This window comes from Aquarana catesbeiana, linkage group LG08 (assembly GCF_042186555.1).
Source record: "Aquarana catesbeiana isolate 2022-GZ linkage group LG08, ASM4218655v1, whole genome shotgun sequence".
Classification (NCBI taxonomy): Eukaryota; Metazoa; Chordata; class Amphibia; order Anura; family Ranidae; genus Aquarana; species Aquarana catesbeiana.
Window position 1 is genome coordinate 280,089,146 of NC_133331.1, and position 9,638 is coordinate 280,098,783.

Here is a 9,638-nt window from a genome sequence, read left to right on the forward strand (position 1 = left end):
CCTGTTCACAGTGTTCAGCTAAACCTACAAGTTAGTGGGGTGCGTCCACCTCACAGTGTTCAGCTAAAGCTACCTGTAGAAGGTTGGTGGTGTTCTCATACTACAAGCAGGCAGTTGATTTTGCTAGCTGCAGCATCAGTACATATATATATATATATATATATATATATATATATATATATATATATCCCAGCTTAGTGCAGCTACAGGCCATTAGTATGTCTGGAAGGCCAAGAAGGAGAGGTAGACAGTCACAAGCCAATAAGAGAGGGCAAGCAGGCTCTGTGCCTAGTGCTGGTCGTGGAGACGGTGCATCCTCATCAGCAAATGGCCGTGGGACACGCTTGGCCTTTTTTTCGGCAGCTGGCCGCGTTGAGCCGCAACATGCGGAAGACTTGGTCGAGTGGATGACCAAGCCGTCCTCATCCTCCTCATCCTCTCTCACCCATGCCCAGGGTACTTTGTCTGGCAAAGCAGCGGCCTCTTCCCTCGGCTCAATGTCATCAGTGACTCCTTCCCTAGCCCCACCATGTCCTCCTGAGGAGTCCCTCGAACTGTTTGACCACAGTGTTGGGTACATGCTCCAGGAGGATGCCCAGCGTTTGGAAGGCTCTGATGATGATACTGAGCTCGATGAAGGCAGTAACATGAGCACGGACAGAGGGGGTGCCCAAGAAGGACAGCAATCTGGCAGTCATGCTCCCGCTGCTGCAGCATACTGCCAGGTTTGCTCCAGTAATGAGGAGGGAGGGGATGATGAGGTCACTGACTCAACGTGGGTGCCTGATAGGAGAGAGGAGTAGGAGGAGGAGGAGATGGCACATCATAAGGGCAGCACATTGACTGCATCACACCCCAAAGCTCCACATGTGCAGGGCGCTGCAGTCTCTGCGCGTTATTCAAAAAGTTCTTTGGTGTGGGCCTTTTTTGAGACGAGTGCATCAGATTGCACCGCTGCTATTTGCAACATATGTCTCAAGCGTATCTCGCGTGGCCAAAACATCTCCCGCTTGGGTACCACATGCTTGACCAGACATATGTTGACCTGCCATGCAGTTCGTTGGCAAGCGTATCTAAAAGACCCACACCAAAGAACAAAGAGGACCTCTCCTTGCTCCTCATCAGCTGAGATTTCCAACCCCATTATACCTTCAGTTCTCTCTGAGACCTGCACTGAGAGGAATGAAGGTGTAGAATTAGGTGTGTCACAGCCAAGTACTTGTGGGCAATCTGCTTTTGGTACACCGACGTCAGATTGTACCAGGCAAATTTCCCTGCCCCAGCTGCTGCACCGCCGAAAGAAGTTTGCTCCCAGCCATCCACATGCCCAGCGGTTGAATGCTAGCTTGGCAAAATTGCTAGCACTTCAACTGCTGCCTTTTCAGTTGGTAGACTCTGCCCCCTTCCGTGAGTTTGTGGAATGTGCGGTTCCTCAGTGGCAGGTACCCAAACGCCACTTTTTCTCACGGAAGGCGATTCCGGCTCTCTACCGGCATGTGGAAGGCAATGTCCATGCCTCGCTGGACAGGGCGGTCAGCGGTAAGGTGCATATTACCGCTGACTCATGGTCCAGCAGGCATGGACAGGGACGTTACCTAAGATTCACGGCGCATTGGGTGACTCTGCTGGCAGCTGGGAAGGATGCAGGACAAGGTGCAGTAGTGTTGGAGGTTGTTCCGCCACCACGCCTCCAAAATGCTAATGATTGTGACACACCTCTCTCCTCCACCCCCTCCTCTTCTTCTTCCTCCATGGCCTCTTCCTGTGCTTTGTCCTCGGAACCAGCGGTGCTCCGTAGCCGTTCAAGGGGTAAAGCAAGTACGCAGGCCAAAAGATGCCATGCGGTGCTTGAGCTGGTGTGCTTGGGGGACAGGAGCCACACTGGGGCAGAGGTTCTGTCAGCTCTGCAGGGGCAGGTTCAGAGGTGGTTGACGCCACGCCAACTTAAGGCAGGAATGGTGGTTTGCGACAATGGCACCAACCTCCTCTCTGCCCTCCGACAGGGACAAATGACCCATGTGCCCTGTTTGGCTCACGTCCTTAACTTGGTGGTGCAGCGGTTCTTGGGCAGGTACCCGGGCTTACAGGATGTCCTGAGGCAGGCCAGGAAAGTCTGTGTGCATTTCCGCCGGTCATATAATGCCAGTGCTCGGCTGACGGACCTCCAAAAGGAGTTTAACCTGCCCAAGAACCGCCTAATCTGTGACATGCCCACCAGGTGGAACTCAATGTTGTCCATGCTGCAGCGGCTGCACACGCAGCAGAGGGCCATCAATGAGTACCTGTGCGACTATGGCACCAGGACAGGGTCAGGGGAGCTTGTTTTTTTTTCCCCACGCCAGTGGGCCATGATCAGGGATGCATGCACTGTCCTGTCACCATTTGAGGAGGCCACGAGGATGGTGAGCAGTGACAGTGCATGCATCAGTGACACTGTCCCCCTTGTCCACCTGTTGGAGCACACGCTGCGTGGAATAATGGACAGGGCACTTGAGGCAGAACAGAGGCAGGAAGAGGAGGACTTCCTTAGCTCTCAAGGCCCCCTTTATCCAGACAGTGTTCCTGCGTGCCCGCCGATCACACAGGAAGAGGAGGAGGAGGAGGAGGAAGATTGTGTCAGTATGGAGGTGGAGCCTGGCACTCAGCATCAGCAGCAGTCTTTAAGGGATCAGTCCCAAGAAACACATGGACTTGTACGTGGCTGGGAGGAGGTGGCTGCGGACCATGTCGTCCTTAGTGACCCAGAGGACTCCGGACCGAATGCCTCAGCAAACCTACGCTGCATGGCCTCCCTGATCCTGCAAAGCCTACGTAAGGATCCTCGTATTCGTGGTATCAAGGAGAAGGACCAATACTGGCTGGCAACCCTCCTTGATCCACGTTACAAGGGTAAGGTTGCGGACCTTATCTTGCCATCGCAGAGGGAGCAGAGGATGAAACATCTTCGGGAGGCCTTGCAGAAAGGTCTGTGCAACACGTTCCCAGGGACTGGGAGGTTACAAACTCCTGTTTCTGGACAACGTGTTGCTGAGGCTTCGGTCAGTCAAAGAAGGAGCGGTGGAGAAGGTGGCTGTCTGACCGATGCGTTCAGACAATTTTTTGGTCCGCAGCCCCAAGGTATGATCGGTTCCAGCAACCATCGCCAGCATCTGTTTTACATGGTGCAGGAATACGTAGGGGCAAGATCAGACTTGGACACCTTTCCCACCGAAAATCCTCTGGGTTACTGGGTCTTGAGGATGGATCACTGGCCAGAGCTTGCACAGTATGCAATTGAGCTACTGGCCTGTCCTGCATCCAGCGTTCTTTCGGAACGCACATTCAGTGCTGCTGGAGGCGTGGTAACCGATCACAGGGTGTGTCTGTCCACCGACTCGGTCGATCGACTGACCTTCATAAAAATGAATCAGTCTTGGATCACCACCAGCTACCAAGCACCTGATGCTGATGTAACGGAATAATTTTTTTTGAAATCTCAGATCCCTTCAAAGACTGCCTATGCTGATGCTGAGTGACTATCCCTGAGTAATTATCCTCTTCCTCCTCAATCATCACGCTGATAGCTTGTAAGAACATTTTTGGTTCTGGGCGCCACCACCAGTGCCTAAGGCCCAATTTTTCAGCCCCTGTTTAACAGGGGCGTGTAATTACAATTTTTGATGCAATACTTTGCAGCAGGGCTCGTTCCTGCGTTCCAACTAAAGTGTCTGTGAGGGGTTGCAGTGTTGTGGCACCACCACCACCACAGGCCCAATTTTTCTGCCCCTGTTCAACAGAGGCATGTACTGTAATTACAATTCTTGATCTAATATTTCACAGCAGGGCCCATTTCTGCACCCACCAAAAGCGAGTGAGGACTTACAGTGTTGTGGCACCAGCACCACCACCACCAAAGGCCCAGTTTTTCTGCCCCTGTTCAACAGGGGCATGTAATTACAATTCTTGATCTAATATTTCACAGCAGGGCCCTGTGAGGGCTTACGTTGTTGTGGCCACAACAACACCTAAGGCCCAAATTTCTGCTGAGTATATAGGGCAGGCCCCTACTTTCAAACATCTAAACGACTCCTACTTGCAAACGGAAGGAGACAACAGGAAGTGAGATGAAATCTACCCCTAGGAAGGGAAATTCTCTCCTGTAAGAGTTAATATGGGAAAAACATTTCTCCTTTCCACTGATGCTTTCCAATCCTTGTTCCACAAAAAACCCCAAATTCTCAAAAAACATTTGTCATTGGGACAAAAAGTGAGGTGAAATCTTCTAAAGAGGAGGAAAGACAGCAAAACAAATGTCACAGGGGTGATAACCCTTCCCTATGTTTTCCAAAAAGCTTAAAAAAGATATTTTGGCTGGAGCTAAACACGTTAAAAATGTACCCGTTTAAAATGACAAACAGATTCTACTTAACAACAAACCTACAGTCCTTGTCTTGTTTGCACCGCCTGTATACTGCTGTTCAGAGTATATAGGGCCTGGTGGCCCCACACCTTTCCTTATTTTAATTGGGTGCGGGGTTCCCCTTAATATCCATACAAGACCCAAAGGGCCTGGTAATGGACTGGGGGGTACCGTTTGTCTCACTGATTTTCATCCATATTGCCAGGACCCGACATTACATTAAACCCGCAAGCAGTTTTAAATGAGATTTTTTCCTTTAAAAATGACATTTGGTGCAGGGACTGTTCTAAACATGGGAAACACGCACCACTTTACAGGCATACTATAGACACCCCCCAGGTACGATATTTAAAGGAATATTTCACTTTTTTTTTTTTTTACTTTTAAGCATCATTAAAATCACTGCTCCCGAAAAAACGTCAGTTTTTAAAAGTTTTTTTGCATTGATACATGTCCCCTGGGGTAGGACCCGGGTCCCCAAACCCTTTTTAGGACAATACCATGCAAATTAGCCTTTAAAATTAGCACTTTTGATTTCAAACGTTCGAGTCCCATAGACGTCAATGGGGTTCTAACGTTCGTGCGAACTTTCGGTCCGTTCGCAGGTTCTGGTGCGAACCGAACCGGGGGGTGTTCGGCTCATCCCTACTCCTGACACATCATTTATCCACTGAGAGTGAATACCTGCAGCTTCTGGGTATGGAGCATGTGACTCATTCCATGCAACAGTGTTGATGTTCAGTGATTGGCCTAATGTCACAAGGGGCCAGGAGAACCCTCATCTCTGTGAGGCTTAATGCAATGAAATGTAGAACCAGGTTACAATGTGGAGAGGGGAGAACGAGGGAAAGGCCCCTTTGAAGACGTCATTTATGACGAAACATGTGGGGCATGGCTACACACTATACGCCATCACGTTTTACGCCCCATGTTTGTATTGCACGCGGGTGTTTGTTACTGTTTTTTACTTGCCGGCTTTTTTAGACATGTTTTTATGGAGGAGAAGTGTTCCCCGCCCCTTTGAGCAATAAAGGCTTATTAATCCATACTACACTATTGGAGTTTTTTGCAATCTTTTTGCACTCACGGCCCTTTGGACCAGTGAGTGTTTTTCCTTAGATTGACCTGCTTGCCCCAGGAACATCACAGACATCTGAAGATCCTGACGTGGAAGTCCATCTGTCCCTGCAGAGGGCTGTATCTGCCTGTGCGTATGACCTTGCTATATAGGAGGTCCACCGGTTCCGGTAAGAGCATAATCTTATTGTCACCTGGATTTACCTTCAGCCTGGATGTTCCCTTCACATTTTGCTCTTCCCCTCTCCTCTCATGCGGGTTAAGGTGGATGAACTTTGGATGCGTGATCCCTCTCTACTGGATCTGTTTGTTTTCTCATCAAGCTTTTGTTCATGAATGGACCTTATTCATTTCTAAAGGAGTTTATGAATTTTAATCACAAATGGGCACTGATTGGCACCATTATGTCACTGATCTGCCCAGCAATGCCCAGATCTGCCCAGCAATGTTTTATCAGTGCCACCTGTCATTGCCCATCGGTGCCACCTGTCATTGCCCATCGTGCCACCTGTCATTGCCCATTGGTGCCCATCTGTGCCCATCAGTGCCCACCTATCAGTGCCACACATCAGTGCCACCCATAAGTACCCATTAGTGCCACCCATATGTACCAATCAATGCCACCTACAAGTGCCCATCAGTGCCGCCTACGAGTGCCCATCGGTGCCACCTATGAGTGCCCATCAGTGCCGCATACCAGTGCCACCTATCAGTGCCGCCTATCAGTGCCCATCATCAGTGCCCGTTAGTGCCACCTCATCAGTGCCACCTCATTGGTGCCACCTCATCGGTGCCCATCAGTGCCGCCGTATCAGTGCCCATCAGTGCCGCCGTATCAGTGCCCATCATTGAAGGAGAAAACGTACTTATTTACAAAAAATTTTAACAGAAACAAAGAAAAACTTGTTTTTTTTTTCGAAATTTTCTGTCTTTTTTTATTTGTTGCGCAAAAAATAAAAACCGCAGAGGTGATCAAATACCACCAAAAGAAAGCTCTATTTGTGGGAACAAAATGATAAAAAATTTGTTTGGGTACAGTGTAGCATGACCGCGCAATTGTCATTCAAATTGCGACAGCACTGAAAGGTGAAAATTGGCCTGGGCGGGAAGGTGTCTAAGTGCCTGGTATTGAAGTGGTTAAGTGATGTTCCATCACATAAAGTGCTGTATTGGATTGAGATCTGGTGACTGTGGAGGCCATTGGAGTACAGTGACCTCATTGTCATGTTTGAAGAAACCAGTGGTAAGTAAGGATGAGCTCTGGCGTGTTCGCACAGCGCACGTGCAGAGCCCGCCAGGAAGTCGGCACTGCGCTGCGCTAATCACAAGCAGTGAGACATTTCCCGATGCGCGGCTGCAGAGATCGGGAAATGTCTCACTGCCTATGATTAGAGCAGCGCAGTGCCGACTTCCTGGCGGGCTCTACACGTGGGCTGTGCGAACACGCCAGAGCTCATCCTTAGTGGTGAGATGATCTGAGCTTTGTGACATGGTGCAATTATCCTGCTGGAAGAAGCCATCAGAAGATGAGGACACTGTAGTCATAAAGGGATGGACATGGTCAGCAACAATACTCAGGTAGGCCGTGGCATATAATCAGTGTTCAATTGGTACTAAGGAGCCCGAAGTGTGCCAAGAAAATATCCCCCACACCATTACACCACCACCACCAGCCTGAACCGGTGATACAAGGCAGGATGGATCCATGCTTTCATGTTGTTTATGCTAAATTCTGACCCTACCATCTGAATGTCGCAGCTGAAATCCAGACTCCTCAGACCAGGCAACGTTTTCCAATCTTCTATTGTCCAAATTTGGTGAGCCTCAGTATCCTGTTCTTAAGTGACAGGAGTGGCGCCCAGTGTGGTCTTCTGCTGCTATAGCCCATCTGCTTCAAGGTTCGATGTTTTGTGCAGTCAGAGATGGTATTCTGCATACTTTGGTTGTAACAAGTGGTTATTTGAGTTACTGTTGCCTTTCTATCATTTGAAACCAGTCTGCCCATTCTCCTGTGACCTCTGACATCAACAAGGCATTTTGCTCCACACAACTTCCACTCACTGGATATTTTCTCTTTTTCGTACCATTCTCTGTAAACCCGAGAGATGGTTGTGTATGAAAATCCCAGTGGATCAGCAGTTATTGAAATACTCAGACCAGCCCATCTGGCACCAACAACCATGCCACGTTCAAAGTCACTTAAATCCCCTTTCTTCCCCATTCTGATACTCGGTTTGAACTTCAATGCCTAAATGCATTGAGTTGCTGCTATGTGATTGGCTAATTAGCAATTTTTTTTTTTGTTACCAAGCAATTGAACAGGTGTACCTAATATAGTGACCGGTGAATGTATATATACTGATCGGCCATAACATTATAACCACCCACCATAACCTGTTGAGGCATGGACTCCACTAGACCTCTAATATTATGCTGTGGTATCTGGCACCAAGCCGTCAGTAGCAGATCTTGTAAGTTGCGGGGAGGACATGTTTTTCCAGCACATCCCACAGATGCTTGATTGGACTGAGATCTGGAGAATCTAAAGACCAAGTCAAAACCTTCAATTCATTGTTGTGTTCTTCAAACCATTCTTGAATTCATTAGACCAAGTCACCTTCTTCCATTGCTCTTTGGTCCAGTTCTGATGCTCATGTGCCCATTGTAGGCCCTTTTGCCCATGGACACAGGTCAACATGGGGCAACCTGACCTGTATGCGGCTAAACGGCCCCATACACAGCAAACTGCGATACTCTGAGTGTTCTGACACCTTTCTATCAGAACCAACATCACCTTTTTAACAATTTGAGCTACAGTAGCCCTTCTATTGGATCGGATTACACAGGCCAGCCTTCACTTCTCATGTTCATCACTGATCCTTGGCCACCCATGATGCTCTCACCAGTTCACTACTTCTCCTTCTTTGGACTCAGCCCAGACCACTGCAGACTGGAAGCATCCCAGTTGTGGAGTTCTGACCCGGTCATCTAGACCAAGGGTCAACAACATTTCTAAACAAAGAGCCAGTTTACTGTCCTTCAGACTTGGGGGGGGGGCAGACTGTGGCAAGTAGGAGAAGAAAATGTCCTTGCATCAGTGGTATTAAATAATGTCCCATGAATTGCATTAGAGGGCGTAATAGTGCCCCATCATTGGTATCAATGGAAGGAATAGTGTCCCATTGTTGGTGTCAGTTGGATACATAGTACTCCATCGTTGGTATCAGCAGGAGGAATAGTGCCCCATCATTTGTGTCAGTTGGAGGAATAGTGCCCCATCATTGAAGTCAGTGGGAGGAATAGTGTCCCATCATTGGAGTCAGCGGGAGGAATAGTGCCCCATCATTGGAGCCAGCGGGAGGAATAGTGCCCCATCATTTGAGTCAGTGGGAGGAATAGTGCCCCATCATTGGAGTCAGTGGGAGGAATAGTGCCCCATCATTGGAGTCAGTTGGAAGAATAGTGTCCCATCATTGGAGTCAGCGGGAGGAATAGTGCCCCATCATTTGAGTCAGTGGGAGGAATAGTGTCCCATCATTGGAGTCAGCGGGAGGAATAGTGCCCCATCATTTGAGTCAGTGGGAGGAATAGTGCCCCATCATTTGAGTCAGTGGGAGGAATAGTGCCCCATCATTGGAGTCAGTTGGAAGAATAGTGCCCCATCATTGGAGTCAGCGGGAGGAATAGTGTCCCATCATTGGAGTCAGCGGGAGGAATAGTGCCCCATCATTTGAGTCAGTGGGAGGAATAGTGTCCCATCATTGGAGTCAGCGGGAGGAATAGTGCCCCATCATTTGAGTCAGTGGGAGGAATAGTGCCCCATCATTTGAGTCAGTGGGAGGAATAGTGCCCCATCATTGGAGTCAGTTGGAAGAATAGTGCCCCATCATTGGAGTCAGCGGGAGGAATAGTGTCCCATCATTGGAGTCAGCGGGAGGAATAGTGCCCCATCATTTGAGTCAGTGGGAGGAATAGTGCCCCATCATTGGAGTCAGTTGGAAGAATAGTGTCCCATCATTGGAGTCAGCGGGAGGAATAGTGCCCCATCATTGGAGTCAGCGGGAGGAATAGTGCCCCATCATTTGAGTCAGTGGGAGGAATAGTGCCCCATCATTGGAGTCAGTTGGAAGAATAGTGCCCCATCATTGGAGTCAGTGGGAAG